The following is a 15,460-nucleotide window of genomic DNA, read 5'->3' on the forward strand; positions in this document are numbered from 1 at the left end:
ATCAGCTTTTCGTCTTGTCCTAATGTTATTCCCTCATCTATCCCAGAGCCGGATCTTCCTATAAGCGTACTGATCGCCGGACTTCAGTTGTTTGAAGTCTCTGTTCGTTTCCCTAGTCTGCTCATTGTTAGAGTATGCCTTAAACATTTGATCCCCCTCTAGCGTGGGAGCAATTGCAATGGGGGAACGGATTCCGAGGAGTTTCACTCGCTTTGTCATGCGCAATGTATTTGGTACTACTGGCTCAGCGTTGCCGTCGTATCCTGTACGCTATCTCTTGTTGGATCTGAAGCCCTTATAATCTTGTTGCACACATGGTCAAGCATACCGTAATGCCTCTTTTCTCCTAAATACCATTGATGCTCCTTCCTCACCCTCATTCATTCATCTGTATGTACGTGGTCTCTATCTAGCTCCTTTCGCTGACCCATTTCCTTGGTCCAATTTATTTTTTTCCGTGATTTTTTCTAATAATGCTATAGTCCAGAATTTTTCAAATTAGTTTTATTACAAATTTATAATTGACGTAAAACAAATCATAAAACTAGCAGCGATAGAGTAGCGCATCCTTCCCGTATGTACTTCTGGATGTAATTTTGAAAATCTTCAATCGAGCAATCTAGTGCTTGTAAGAGGTACCCCCGTCTTTCTCTTCTTCCATTCTTCACACGCTGCACTCGCTTGCTCGCTGTTGCTAAGCTACGACGACGACGACGAAGTTCGGTTCGGTGTTGGTTCGGGTGCGTCACGCGCTCGGGCGTTATCCTTACGTTCTTTTATATTTAGAGATGCGATCGATATAGATGTGGATCAAACGCATCTGGCCATTATGCTCCAAAAACGAAACATTGCAACAAAAGGGGTTTTGTGTTTGTGTGTTTTTTTATTGTTGTTTCATGGTATACTTTTGCTTGTGGTTTGCTTGTGTTTACAACAGTGTTATTTCTAAACACTCCGAACATCGCATCGCAATCTCGAACAATTACCACTAATGCCATAATCTTATAGTGCACCGCTTCCTCCATGCTGGAAAAGTTCGAACACAGCGTTGGCATGTATAGCAGAGGATCTCTAGCAAAAACCACACCAAACACACGATCACTCCACCAAAGTACATAAACCAAATGATTGATAAATCCTCCACGCTAACCGCCTTCATGACAAACATTTCCTTTTGGTACAGCAAAGCCAAGCTGCTTTTGTTTTTGTAGTACTGATCGTACAATCCCGACTCGTAGAATGCGTTGATATAGAATGGGAATAGCTCCCGTATCAGCGACTTGTTGAAAAAGTAGTACAGCAGATGAAACTTGAAGAAAATCGTATCGGCGATGCGTAAGTTGCGCTTGTACGCCTCGCTAGCCGCACGGTCAATGTGGCGCATGTTTGCCATCAAAAGTGTGGTGATGTGTTTGTTATCGCGACTGTTAAACATAAAGCACATGTTGTCCATCGTAGCCTTGTGGTCGAGGGTGGTTTTCATGTCCAACGTGTTGGCAAATGCAGTTTTCGGCGGGAAGATACAGTGGTTGCGAATCTGGTCCTGCGAATTGATCTCTGGATTGTAGCGCGTTATCGAAAGGTAGGAGATGATGAGCGACTGGTAGGAGGACACGATCACTATCGAAAGCAGACAGTAGTTGGTGATGATTTGGTTCTCGAACCAACCACCGTACTTGAGCGAAGGACCACCGACAATGCACATGACCATCTCGAGCAGCACTTCGACAAAGTGTAGCTTGCCCAAAACTTCACCAAACAGTGACAGTATCGCAGCTAGGACAAAAAGCAGCACGAACAGTGCAAGCCAGCTGTAGTAATCGAACGGATCGACCAGAACCGTGATTACTGGTTTCGGTTTGCTTCGCGGCACCAGCACACTGACAAACGTGCTCCCAAGCGCAATAATCTTGTCCGTGCCGAGAAACGGCACGCCCATGTTCACTACGCCGTAGTCTGTTTTGCTGTTAAGTTCGGTAAACACCTCGAACGATCCGTTACGCTGGCGAGCCATCGTTTCGCCCAGGTAGGTGTCGAATGTGACCACATCCTGGTTGCCAACGGGAAGCGACATGCGTAATGCTCGTCCATAAAGATTCCTCAGATCGTCCGGCACGCGTATGTTGTGCGGATCGAGCTGGATCGTTTGATTGGTGAAAAAGTTCTTGTGATGGATCTCAATTTCGGTGCGATTGTAGAGGATGTGGTACGCCTTGTCTAAAATGATTCCGCTGCTACTGTTCAGGTCTTCCATCAGCACGTTATGCTCTAACTTTGCGTGAAATATAATGTACCTACTGCCATAATAGAGAGTTTCACTTGGCTAAAGAGAAATAAAAGGGAGGTGTTCAGTGTAATTGTAGATAAATCCAGCCTGTGTATTGTTACCTTAAGTCTTTCATATCCTCGAACCATCATAAGGGCGCACCGACGGTTCTCATAGGTCCAGTAGGTCAAGCCGCTGAATTCGTTGGATATAATTTTAAGTGGAGCGTTTATCTTTAAGATGGCAGTCAAAATGTCCTCGGATAGTGGATCGGGATTGTAATTTAGTACAAACAATCTTTTGTGAAGCCTGGTCGGACACCACTGGTCCTGAAGCTCTACAAAAGCGTTGATAATGAAGCTTATATCGGAGTGTGGAGGCGTTAGTAGTGGAAACGAGTTCGTCCTGTTGTCACCGGCAATACTTATGATAAAACATGCAAAACATACTATCAAAAACGGTACAATCACTAGAGACATGGTGTGAATTTTAGTTCAAAATATTGATCTCTTGACCTTTCTGTGTTTGATGAGTTGTACGGTTGCAACTGTAGTGTGTCAAGAGTCAAGAGTGAACCACATCAGAAGAAGCATTTTAGTTTCAGTGTTTATCTGATAAGAATGAATGAAATTTCATTACATTACCTGATAAAAGTTTAATGGGAACGGGCAAACAAATGGGTCAACATTAAAAAAAACCGCTAAACCTCAACAGGGACTGATGCGTAAGCGGTTTTGACTTGACATCCGAACTTTGCAATCACTAATGTTCTAGTAATGTAACTAATAATGATAAGTCATCTTTCGCCACAAAGAAAGGGCCCAGCTGTCCTGGGGACGTGTGGCCCGACATTACACGAAAGACGCAGATGTGCACACAATCAGTCAGGTTTGTTGGCTGTACCTTCTCCTGGCTGATCATGAAACGTAACGTACATATACTTCCCCATACATTTGTTCGAAGTGAAAAATTGATGGTTTTCTTTTCAATGGCTGCCAAAATAAAACGTGACTCACGGGAACGTCATGTCTCATGGCCCCCGTTTTTTCCTTGGGCGTTATTTACTCCCCTGGCGCTCTTCTGTGAGTAATAGAAACTGCTTCGCATGTTATCGATTTCAAGCCACCAAAGTGAAGCACAATTTTCTTACAGTCTTTGTAAATCAAACGTTTCTGAACTGCTTGATTGCACACACGAATTCTCTTCATTTTGTACTCAGATTATGCACCTCTGAGACCGAACTATCAAGAGCGTTTGTTGGGGAAGTATTTTTAGAACAAAATTGTAAATTCATCATTTGCGGCGCATTTGTTCAGTGGTCGGTTTTCGTACATTAGCTGCTGTTGCTTGTAGAGATGATCACTGGCAAGGCGTGGGTAAGAAATGGTTTTTGTCAGCCTGCATTAAAATTGTTGACACGGCAAATTTAAAAGGAATGTGTTGCACACAGTACAAGTGTCATTCATTTAGAATTCGGTCACTCATCACAGGCTGCAAAACGAGAAATTTTTAGAAGACGAAAAGAACGCAACCCGCGTTCCTCGTTAGAAACCTGGTCATACAATTTTTGGGGCAAGTGGTTTGGCGATGTAATTATGCTTCAGACGTTCTGTTAGGGTTGATTTGAGGCCTTGTAACTTTGTTTGTTAGCCTGTAACGCTCTCAACATCTTCCAGTTTCAGTCAGCTGACATTGTTCCAGAACGACGATTTTGTTCAACCATTCTAGCCACGCTTTGCCACGTTTCCGAAACCGTTTCAAAACATATTTAAAAGTAGAAGACGCGTGTTTAAGGAATGTTCCTGTTTTTTTCCCGGATTAAGTTGAATTTGCTAAGTGGTGGGTGTGGTGTGCACAATTAATTGTCTAAGTTGCAGCCCCGTCGTTAATAATAACTGAAACAAGGACGATAATGCCAAAACCATTCCATACGAAGGGAAGGGTGCTCCAATACAGCTCTACTATACATAACATAGAGTGACGAAATTCTAAATGAACAGTACTTTACAAGCGAAACCCCGAATCGCTGTTCCAATCGTTAGTATTAAAATATTTGCCTACGCAAGAAGATGCTCTACGAGAAAAGGTTATAATATGTGCATCTTTCATTTCGGCATTGATGCTTCTTTTCTCGCCACGTTTTTTTAAAGCGATTGTGTAACCACCCAACCAAGGGCTTTTTGTGCGCTACGCGAAGATTGTGTCGTTAGCGTCGTCACCTCCAGCTCTTCTCCGGTGGCCGCATTCCGCGTACGACGGAAGTGGCAGTGAGATGGAACGAAACGCACGAGGTTGCGTCGAATGTGTACGGAAAGCGAAAAGTTATTCCAGCGGGCTGGCGAAGCTTGTGACCGTTTAAACCATCACAACACCGCGGCACTTGTGGACAAAGGATGCAACGGTAGCCAACGTAACGTAATCTTTCCGAATCGATCTCGAAATCATGATGCGTGGCGACTTTTCTCCTACACCATCCAACCTTCTCCATCATGAAACACTTCCTCGTGTTCATGACACACCTCGACACAACACTGTGTGCAGTGAACGACGATTTTAAGAAAATTGCATGCATATACGTATATCGATAGCTAACTGCTTGGTGCTTTGTTGTAATATGGCCTTTCTCGGTTTATGCCATCCGTAAAAGGCTACCCCAAAATTTTGGCTGAAAGTCATTATGCGGCCTCATGCCTCATCTCTCGTTCGTACTGCTTTCTTTGCTGACTGGAGGAAGCCTTTGGAGAAAGAGTGGCGCGTGTCACACTTATGGGCGCATCGTTATGGTTGAGAATGCTTCTCCAGCATTGTAAAAATACATGTTCCCTTCCCTTGCATTTATTCCGGGGAGCCTTTGGGAGGCTTTGCTTAACGCAACCCCATTAGCCCAAATATAAAATTGCCTTTTACGGTGGCTTATTACTCCAAGATGTTGCTTCATTTTCCAACAAAAACCACCGATTGCATGCGTGTCGTGTCTGTAACACTTGGTTTGATGACCAAAGAAACGGAGCAAAAAAGGAGCGGAGTTGAGCTTGATTGAAGGTCGTTTGAACGGAAGAAACCTCACTGTGAAACCCTCGCAACAGTTGGACACATGGAACCGATTGCACCTCTGTCTGTCTGTCAGTCTTTTGCGTAGGTTTCTTACGGAACTGTGCCCTTGGTTCAAGCCAATTTAATCAGAATTCTTTCTCGGTTTCGTTCAGCGGAAGTTAATGGACTGGATTTTCATTTAAATCGATTCGTCTAGCACACAGATTGCGTTGATAATTGTTCCTTGTTTTCTACTCAATCTCTCTTCTGTTTCTCTACTCGCGGGGCAAGCTCGATGCTCAGATTAAACACTATTAGTACGAAGCGTAAGGTAGCCCGACATGTAGTGAATCGAATTAATCCTTTTTTGTTGCCTTTTTTTAACTAAAATTCGTAAAAATGTTCATGTAAAACATGATCTTCTGTAGAATAAAAAAGTTCTGCACAATGTTTTATGGAAAACTTTATTTTCTGTCCTTATATGCATTTACAAAAAATAGCTACAAACATCTTTATTCAATATACTTCTTTTGTTTCATTTTTACAGGATAGCTTCGAAGAAAATTGTGGAAATTGCTGACTGCCGAACGTAGTATCGCAACGGTAAGCTACCTTATACAATTTTTAATCTCATAGTACGACAAACAATACATCGTAGCACAACAATCCTACTATGAAAATGGTATGAAACATCAACTGAAAGATAACAGTTTTGATTGCAACAGTCCGCAACTCCTGTGAGTGCCTAAATCCAATTTATTACTGCTGGCCTTCCAGTTCCGTAAATGATAAAATCGTATATTTGGGGTTTGCTTCGATAAGATTGGATAGTTTAAGTGTTGTCGTACGTCACAATGAGATAACTCTGGACGTGTGATTCTAGCGAAGCATTCCGAGCCAAACGCTTTTTGATAAGCTCAGCAACAGCACGTCGTAGAGCATTACTGGATTATTAATTCACGCTCATCTATCTTATCAGTGCCGGTTTTTGTTGTGGGAGAAAGGGCATGCGACATGCGTTCCATAAATCTTCTATCATGTCTATAACTTGTAATGCCGTGCCGTACGTGTGGGCATCATGCTTAGGTGGAAGTAATTCTCTAATGCTCATTTGTACTAAGAGTTCCATGTAAGAGGTGTACATCGTCTTTGAATGTTCTTTTATTTAGCAAATTACGTTTCTCAAGAATGCGAAGGAGTTGGGAGGAAGTGTCAAGTCGGATTAGATTAGTCATGTGTGAGGGAAGGTCAGAACGCTTCATTTTCTGGCACTACGGGATAACCTTCAAACGAAAGACTTGAGCCGAGTTTTTCCGGTCAAAAATGGAACACTTTGCAACCTTTGATATACTCTGAAAATTAGGTCACAATGGCCAGATTCTAATGGATATGCCAAGAAACAAAGCTCTTGTTTTACTGGTTGGCACTTTGCCGCATAAAAGCATGATCAACCTCAAGAGCAATTAATTATTTTATTGATAAATTAAAAAATCAGATAAGCTTTGCTGAAGTGTGGGGTCTGCTGCGATAAGCTGCTATAAAAAATCCATACCAATCGCTATGGCATTTGGATTTGGAACTCTTATCAGTTGATACTTAAATAAACAAAATCTAGTGTACGGTATGCTGGTATTTGCACGGTATTTCTGGTTAAATTAGAAGTCGGATTGTTGCTGTATTGAAGGCTCTCGAATAGTAGAGTCCCAGGTCCATTACAGTAAACAGCACTTCAAACCTATAATTATTGTGAGTGGCAGAAAATTTCACTTCCAACCGTGTTCCACAGCTAATGCTGGGAAAAGTTCTCACAAACCTTTAAAGAAAGGAGAAGTTCGCTTAAGACAGGGTCGTTTCTCACAGCATACAAATGCTTTTCACTATCACGAGTTGCAATTGCTCTGTTTATGCTAAAAGATTGCTTTATCGGTAGAGAGCAAACAGAAAAAAATGTGCGGTGAATGACTGCGATTGTACGCCTTGTGGCGGATGTTAAACGGTTGCAGTATTGCAATGGGATGCTGAAAAGGTCATCGAAGGTCTGTATAATAAAGGTTGTGAAATGCATTCGTGTGCAGTTTTGTGTGTTTCCACCAACCATGTGGAGTGTTGTGTGGTGAGAAACAAACTGCGTGGACCGACCGGTTCATTTGTTTGGCATGAGAGTTTGTTTACAAAAGCGCACCACCACCGGACCCAAGGACCGACAAAATCTGGACAAACTGGAGGAGAGCTTCAGTGTACCGTTAGGATTGTTTATGTTTTGTTTAAAATACCATTTCACTGGAGCATGCCTTGGTGTGGCAGCACCACGGTGAGACGATTATTTGTACGCCTGTTTTGTGTTGTAAATCGTATTTAATAATGCTCTGGTGAAACTTATGATGCACGGCATGGGGATTCTCTCATTTACGGTATGGGTGGTGATAAATGTTTGTGACAATAACGACATCTCGTCTATAATTTGCACACACTTTATACGTTATTGATCCCGCGATTCAAGGTTCCGACGTACAACATCTTGGATATCAACATGATGGACTGCGTTTTAAGATATGTTTGAGCTCCGAATTGTTAACCTTGTCCCGGGTTGGACAAGAACGATGTGAAGGCTCATTTGTTCACTCGCTAGCTAATTGCAAAGTCGTCCATGATCTCGCAGTGGCTGGCTACTGTGTGTCTTTTTTATGTCTATGGCATACACACAGAGGAAGGATAACTAGCTTTGAATGGAGCGAAAGAATCTTCCGAAATGACATGATGGAGGTTTACAGCATTATTTATGGCTTACCGCATGACGGCCACGTTACTAAGCTTTGTAGCAAATGTGAGTGATTTTTTCTACTGTGCTTCGACTAGACATTACATCCTGATGGATCATGTGCCTGCCTGTTCTTGGGAGACTTATACTTCTAACAAAGCTCCGGACATGCTGGAACCAGTTTGTGGGTTCTGAAGTAGAAGACAATGCAGTAGGTGGATGTGATTTGTTATATTTTAGGATAAAGTACAGTTCACATCCAGACTGTTCCATCGCACATAAGGATTAAATTAAGTCGAAGGGAGTTAGAAATTGTAGATCTGTTATGGTGCAATCTGATGACCAGAGAGTGTTTAGCTTTGGGCAAGCAATTGTCAGGTGCGTGAGTGAGTGTCTTAGGGCGCTGACCGCAGGATCGGGTCAGCGCGCATTCTATAAGCAACCAGCGAGAGAGGAATTCGGGAGACACTCAGTTAGGAGATAGCCAAGCGTTCGGTGTGTTGCGTGTGGTGCGTGTGTTACTTTAATAGGTTTAATAAATTATTGTATTAATCGTTTGTGTCTTAAAGTTCAATGATAATATAAACAACTCGGACACCCGAAACCCAAAGACACAACAAGATCAAAAACTCCTGAGGCTGTAGTGCCAAAGAAATTCCCTATTACCTTTGGTCAGTTTTAATGTTATTTCAGCTAAACTCTTAGAACTATAATGTCAATATTTTCTGTGCTGGCAAATGCACAACTCCATTAACCCATTAATTCTCGAATTGGATTAAATTCGGGTGACAAAAATGTAAGTAAATATCGTGAAAACTCAAATGCCGAACGTTTGTAATCCTGGTATGAAACATCGCAGACACTCTCGTGACACTCGTTAACCGCGGTAGAGCGCTAAAAGCGACCAAGCTTTTGTAACATTAATTATCACTGACCAGTGAGAGTTAAATATTTACTCGTTACTGGTTTGCAGGCTTTGCTCAACATAGAAAACGGTACGACAAGAAACTGATATCGTTAGCGTAGTGTGAAAATGGCGCATTGAAACCTGGTTTGGCGCGATTTTATTTCATATCCCTCCCTTGGTGCTTTGGCGTGGTACCTTGGCTGCGTGATGCAATAAATTTGCCACACGCAATTGTGCTATAATGTACCACACGATCTGTCCACGAAAAAACTACGAGTGGTATTAGTAAAATAGTTTTCTTCCTGCTTTTGTGCACGCCAAACCATGCTGCATAACGATTAATCGAATCAATTGAAGATGTAGTCACACACTCATTGCAACTTCCGAGAGGGAAAATATAGTTCAAGTACAGGTGAAGCTATAAACGCTGTGGCTGACTGACGTAACCAAACATTGCGGTGCTGTTTTTTTGCCAATTAGGACACAAGTCGCGTACCACGGAGGGCTCGCGAATGTCGTTGATTCCTCATTGGGCCAGCTGGGAGTTCACCAATCGTCCGATCGCCACCAGCAAGATCTGATGAGACTTCCATAACCGGTTTACTCCCGGAGACCGCAAGCCCCATTGATCGTGATGGGATAAAAAAGAAACGAGGTCCACTTCACTCGCTCTGTGTGTCTCTGTGTGTCTCTGTGTGTGTTTGTGCTTTAGTAAGAGGGACCCTACGGAAAGCATGACAGACGGAAAGGCTCCTGGTGGCTCTCTGGGCCAGGGTTTCACGTTTCAGGTCGTCACGCGAGCGTTGTTAGTAGGTGACATCATTCTCTCTGTCCAGCGTTCGCACCGACATTCTGGCACGTCTTTACATATTGACAAGGAGACGATACTTGAGCGTACCTGAGCGTCAGCTGTTGAACGGTTTCTGTCCAACAGCAGAACTTAATACGATTCAATTAGCATTGTCTGGAACGGTGCTTCCCAAAATGGTGTGCCTTTTCGGTCGCCCGAAGAGTTGGATACTGCTGTAACGAGATTCGTTACATCTCAAAGCTGATTTGTTTGAATCTTTTTTAAACCAAAAATAAACTTTGAATACTTGTTGCTAAAGGAAACGAGGCAAAACCTCAATTTCCGGCTGAAGATAAACTGGATAATTCTTGGAAACAACTTTACACGCGCAAGTACACGTTTATTTGCTTTACCATAAACCATTTCCCTGAACGAAACTTTGCTCATCTCAACTTTTATGTGGTAGCGTTTTGTTTTTTTTTTCTTTTTTGGCAAGTTATGCGTAATAGATGAGGCCTCTCTTCAAGCTCAATTCTCTAGTTATTTTAAGAGCATTAATCCATCACCATCTTCCACAGTGTTAGATTCTTGGAGTTTGTTCTAAAGCTTACTGTGAGCTTACTTAATGTATGTTATGTCACTCTTCAAAGATTAATTTTGTGATTTTATAGCGCGGTGCGTTATGATCCAATTAAATATTGTCAAGTCTATGGGCGCGCGCACACCGGAAGAGCCGGAACTAGCGCGAGGGATAGCACAAAAAGTCGTCTAATTATACTTCATTAAAAGAGGTCTGTACTGAATGGGTTGCGCTGTACCGCGTTCCTCTTTGGGCAAGTCGTTTTTTTTTTTATTCAGACAATGGTTTATGGACGGTCTATGGCCATAAAGAGCTTCCGTTCCTCTCGTCGGGCCATGGAAAGTTGTGTATTAAAAATGTGCAACCTCGTTTTGTTCTGTCTGTCTGACCCTGACTCCAGCTTGATCTCTGCACGTGTTTTGGCGTTCTTTCCTTATGTAGATTTTCAACCAACACTCAATTCTGTTTGCAGGCGAGTTGCGTGTTGGATATATTTTACTTTCCGATTGTTACTCTCACTAGACAGAACACATTTCCCTCTTATCGTTGCGATATTTATTGTTGCTCTTGCTTGGGAGCCGTGGGGGGTAGCATGGAATTGGAAAAGTTTACACTTTAATGGCTCCCAATCGGTGAGTTGTGACGATGATTCAGTGTTGCGGAGAGTGATTTATCAAATTCTAGACATTGGCCGTTTTTGGCGGGAGAAACTTTGGTGAAACACCGGTAGTAATTCTGATTTCAATTATTGTCCCGATCACGCGAATACTCGTATTTGTTCTTAGAACAACTCCTCTCTACAGCATGTGAAGAATAATTTAGTTTTCATCGAGCAGAGCTACTGTCTAGCTTCCTGTCGTGATTGGCAGCTGCATATTAAAGTGTATCAATAATTTATTTTTAATTACAATTTCACAAACTTTTACTGCACGCACACCAACGACGTCACTTACCAAGCTAATGCGGAAGGGCAATAGGCACAGATCACTTTCCAGGACTGGTGCGTTAAACTATTTGCACCAGATCATTCGTTTTCCCTTCTAGAGTTGCTTGAAGACTGTGATTTGTGCCGTCCCCGCTCTTAATTGGATCAGAAATTATTTGACACTGTGTTCTACGGCACACCTCCTCCTCCTCGACACTTGCGAAGGAATTATATTAATAATTTACCTTTGAAGAAACCTCGCAAGTTGGCGCACTTTTCGTGACTACTTGAGGAAGGAGGTGCATTTGCCAACAAAGGTATTGCACTGTAGCCGTTTTTGAATGTGAATTCACTGCGAATAAACCATTCGTTCGGAGTGTATACGTGCAGGTTATTCTTTTTTTGTTAGACAGTAGAAAATCCCTTTTGCTACGGACCAGGTTGGGCTCCCTGTCCATCATGGGAGAGTGAGTGAGTGGAACGACTGTCCATCATGGTTGGTTTGCCGCCAAATGGGCGCTCATTTCACATTCAATTAACTCGACGGTCGTTACGCACGATTCCCTTGCTTGTTGTTACAAGAGCGGTGAAGCTCGGTCTGTGCAACTGAGCTGGTTATGTTGATCGAATTATGCGGCTAAGATCAGCGGCGGTTTAACCTATGGGCGGAGGTGGCGGTCGCCAAGGGGCCTTGCAGGCTAGAGAATACCCCTTTCGTCTAAGATGGCAAGATCCGTTTTAGATGGACCAAACTTCCAATTCCCGCCTTGCAGAACTACAGAGGGCTCGGTTCAGTTTGTCAATGGTACCCCTCCCGCCCCTGGTATCAAGCAAACAAAATATCATGGAGGAACCAAAACCAAAACTGAGCGAGTTTCGTCGATTTTCCAGGGGCTAAAGGGGTCCAAAAAAATCTCTAAAAATTCCACTAGCAAAACAATCTTTCCCCCCTTAGCCTCCAAAGACGAATGCAACGATATACGGAACGCTTCGATCGGATCACAGCTGAGCGTGATATTGCCGATTTTCCGCAGAAAAACCCCTTTTTCGCATAACAACTGGGCGAGAGGCCTATGAATCGGCACTGAAAGATGCGTGACTCAAAGACGCATCTAACGATATGCGGAATGTCCCAATCGGATCAAAACCGAGCGAGTTATTGGCGATTTTTTACGGTCTGGTGCAGTCCCAGAAACTCCCGGAAAATGTCGCCACCAGCATTCCCTGTAGAAAATCAACGATAACTCGCTCAATTTTGATCCGATCGGAGCGTTTCGCATACCGTTGGATGCGTCGTTAGACCGCGCTTCTATGGAACACTTTACCCCCATCCCACAAAAACACTTTTTGCAGTTTTTCCACAATAAATTGGCGGGGGTGAAGGGATCGGGGTGGGATGTTCACCAAAAAGGATGCGCACGCATACTAACAACCGCAGAACTTGATACTGGTTAATGCTGGAAAATGCTGTACTGCTGATAAATTTGTTTGGCCAATATTAACATCGCTCTCGTGCCGCTCTTATCGAGCGGTTCCAATTCTTACGTGAAATCTCTTCTGCTATAACTGAAAATAATTAATCCAATGTCATTGGGTATCGGTGTCGCGTGCTTGTGATCGTCACGACGTTGACGTTGATGGAAAACAAATGTTTTCGAACGCAAGATGAGATGCACTGCTGCAATGCAGTTTGGGGGAGAGGATGCACATTCCCATCAACCGCCCGTTTACGTCAGCATCCGTTTTGGGTACATCGCGGTGGAGCACGATTAACGATCTAAATGCGCACATCAGTCAAAATGTGCAGATGAAAGGGATGTCTGGACCTCGTTTTCCAGCCAAGAGATGTCGAAATACGGTAACACTGAAATGACGTAAATGATATTGAAATGAAAACAAGGTTTTAAAGTGAATACTTTACTAGATTAACTGTTGGTCTAAGAGTCTATAAAATGGAACATTGTATTTGATTGTATTTCTTTTTTATGCTCGCTATCCGTTGTTTGTTCCTGTTGTTCCGAATGTAAATGAAGCTGGTCGTGAAAGCAGCGCGTGGTACAGGTGGTACAGTTACATTACTTTGTACGAGAGGACAATGAATTGCGGACTGAGGGGAAGTCTCGTGAGTTCATCATCAGTTTCAAAGAAGTCGCCGCTTTTGCATACAATGGAAGCAGTGAATTTACATAGCACAATCTACACACCCATTACCACCAACATAGAGGACTTCTGGCGAGGGACATTCACATGTTACAGTTCCTAATCCGATAAAAGGGTGTAGTGCCACCTTGATGCAACACATCACCAATCGTGCCTTTGCTAATGAAAATAGAGCAAAGGTACGAGAGAACCTCACTGTCAAGTCTCATCCCGAGACCATGGCTCTTCTCTGCTCGGTCATCTATTATTTTGCTATGGAATAAGGAACAACAGCAGGTTTGTGTGTCGGAACTACAATCCAGAAAGGTGGAAAACAGAACATTACCTGCAGAAACGGTAAAAAGCAGCATAAATGGAGAGGTTGTACACCAAAAGCGGAGGGAAAGCAGAGCAGCACTGACCAACCCAACCCGGCGTACTCTTGGAACTAAGAATGGATAGGCACAGCGAGCGAGCCTGAGTCTAAGCAAATAGCAATTTGCATGCAAAATACAACCACTTGAAGCTGTGTTTGCAATGAGCGTTGCTCGGAATGCTCAGTGGTTTGATTATAATAAAATATCGATCATTATTATAGTGAATAAAGGAAGCTGGACGAGAGAAAGAGATGGCATAGAGTGTGCGTGTGTGATATTTGATCTACGGGAGACAATGTTCCAAGTCGCCGCCAGGTCTCCGTTGCGATTGGAGACAGGGTGCCACCATAGAATGGACGGATGACATCCCGACGTTGTTGTTCCACATTTTAGCTCGTCACTACTGCTTCACTACAGCCAACGTTGCAGAAGAATATGCTGCACTGGGAGGCATCAAACAATCAAACAGCTTTTCCTTCCGCATTGGCAACAAGGGACGGGAGGGTAATGATTGCAAAATAAAAAGCAAACATATCTCTCGGCCCGGTTTCTTTCTCCGGCACCCACAGCCACAGTGCAAAGTCTCTCGTCAAAATGTTGCGACGTAATGGAAGTCCTAATAGCCCGACTAGGAAGTGGGTTTGTGGCGTAGTGTTGCAGCTTATTGTTCTGATGATGGATTCATGCGGAGAAAGGCTGTGTTTGGTAATGGAGCAGCAGCGAACATACGTGATTACATGTTGATTGAGCGAACTGTATGGGCTTCATAGCCCACTTCCGGTAAGAAGAGGAGACACGGTTGCGCGGATGCATTAGGGCAGAGACATAAAATATTGTTTCCCGGTACGGTTCGAAAATGATGATGATGATGATGATGTTTTGTGCACAATGAACACACTGAACATAGCGTTTGGAGGTGTTCATTTTCAGCCATACGTTAATTTTCACCTGACCCTCCATGGAACACCGTCTCGTATTCACAGAAGCACGGTTCTACAGTTGTTCTAATGACGTCCGCTGAAAGGTAGATAAATTTATTTCAATCATCACGCTTAGTGAAAACGGCAGTGAAAAACAGCAGCGCTCACTGTCGAATATACATAGCATAGACTAGAGCATAATTTGAAATGGAGCTTATTAGATTGAATGTTGCCTCTGTACAATCTCGGAAAATATGTCCAAACATTGCAAATCATTTGTATAGACATCACCGCAGAAGCTTCCGGCATTATAATTCGATTGTCAGCCATCATTTACGCATTTCCAGGGAGTGACTCAATGCATTTCTATACGTTTTCTTGCAGAGTCATTTGACTCGTATGTGGCGCATTTCATGTGCCTCAACCATAAACAAGTACATATCTTTCAGCAATATAAGCAATCATGCAAGTTTTGATAAGCTCTGTGGGGCAGCTGACAACTTCTTAAATTTATGAAATACCATCCCACCGAACCGAGCGAGATTGATAAGCAGAGAACTGTGTAAATCAATACGTAACGGAAACACTTGCTGCCCTATAAATAGCATATCGAGCACTTTTTACCCAATCAGGCATGTGATTCACACACTCTCTCGCTTACCATACACTGCTACTTTAATGGAGAACTGGTGTGTTATCACGCATCTTATGTAGTGGGCCTGTTCTGCTGTCGCAATGATGAAATCCCGAGATCGCGTTGAAATG

General features: G+C 43.1%; 1 protein-coding gene across 1 annotated transcript in view; it reads left to right on the top strand.

The window, feature by feature from the left end:
* The window catches only part of LOC126563743 (uncharacterized), a 173,475-nt gene that overhangs the window by 59,640 nt on the left and 98,375 nt on the right, over positions 1-15,460 (top strand). The gene's annotated exons all lie outside the window — the stretch shown is intronic.

This window comes from Anopheles maculipalpis, chromosome 3RL, assembly GCF_943734695.1.
Source record: "Anopheles maculipalpis chromosome 3RL, idAnoMacuDA_375_x, whole genome shotgun sequence".
Lineage (NCBI taxonomy): Eukaryota > Metazoa > Arthropoda > Insecta > Diptera > Culicidae > Anopheles > Anopheles maculipalpis.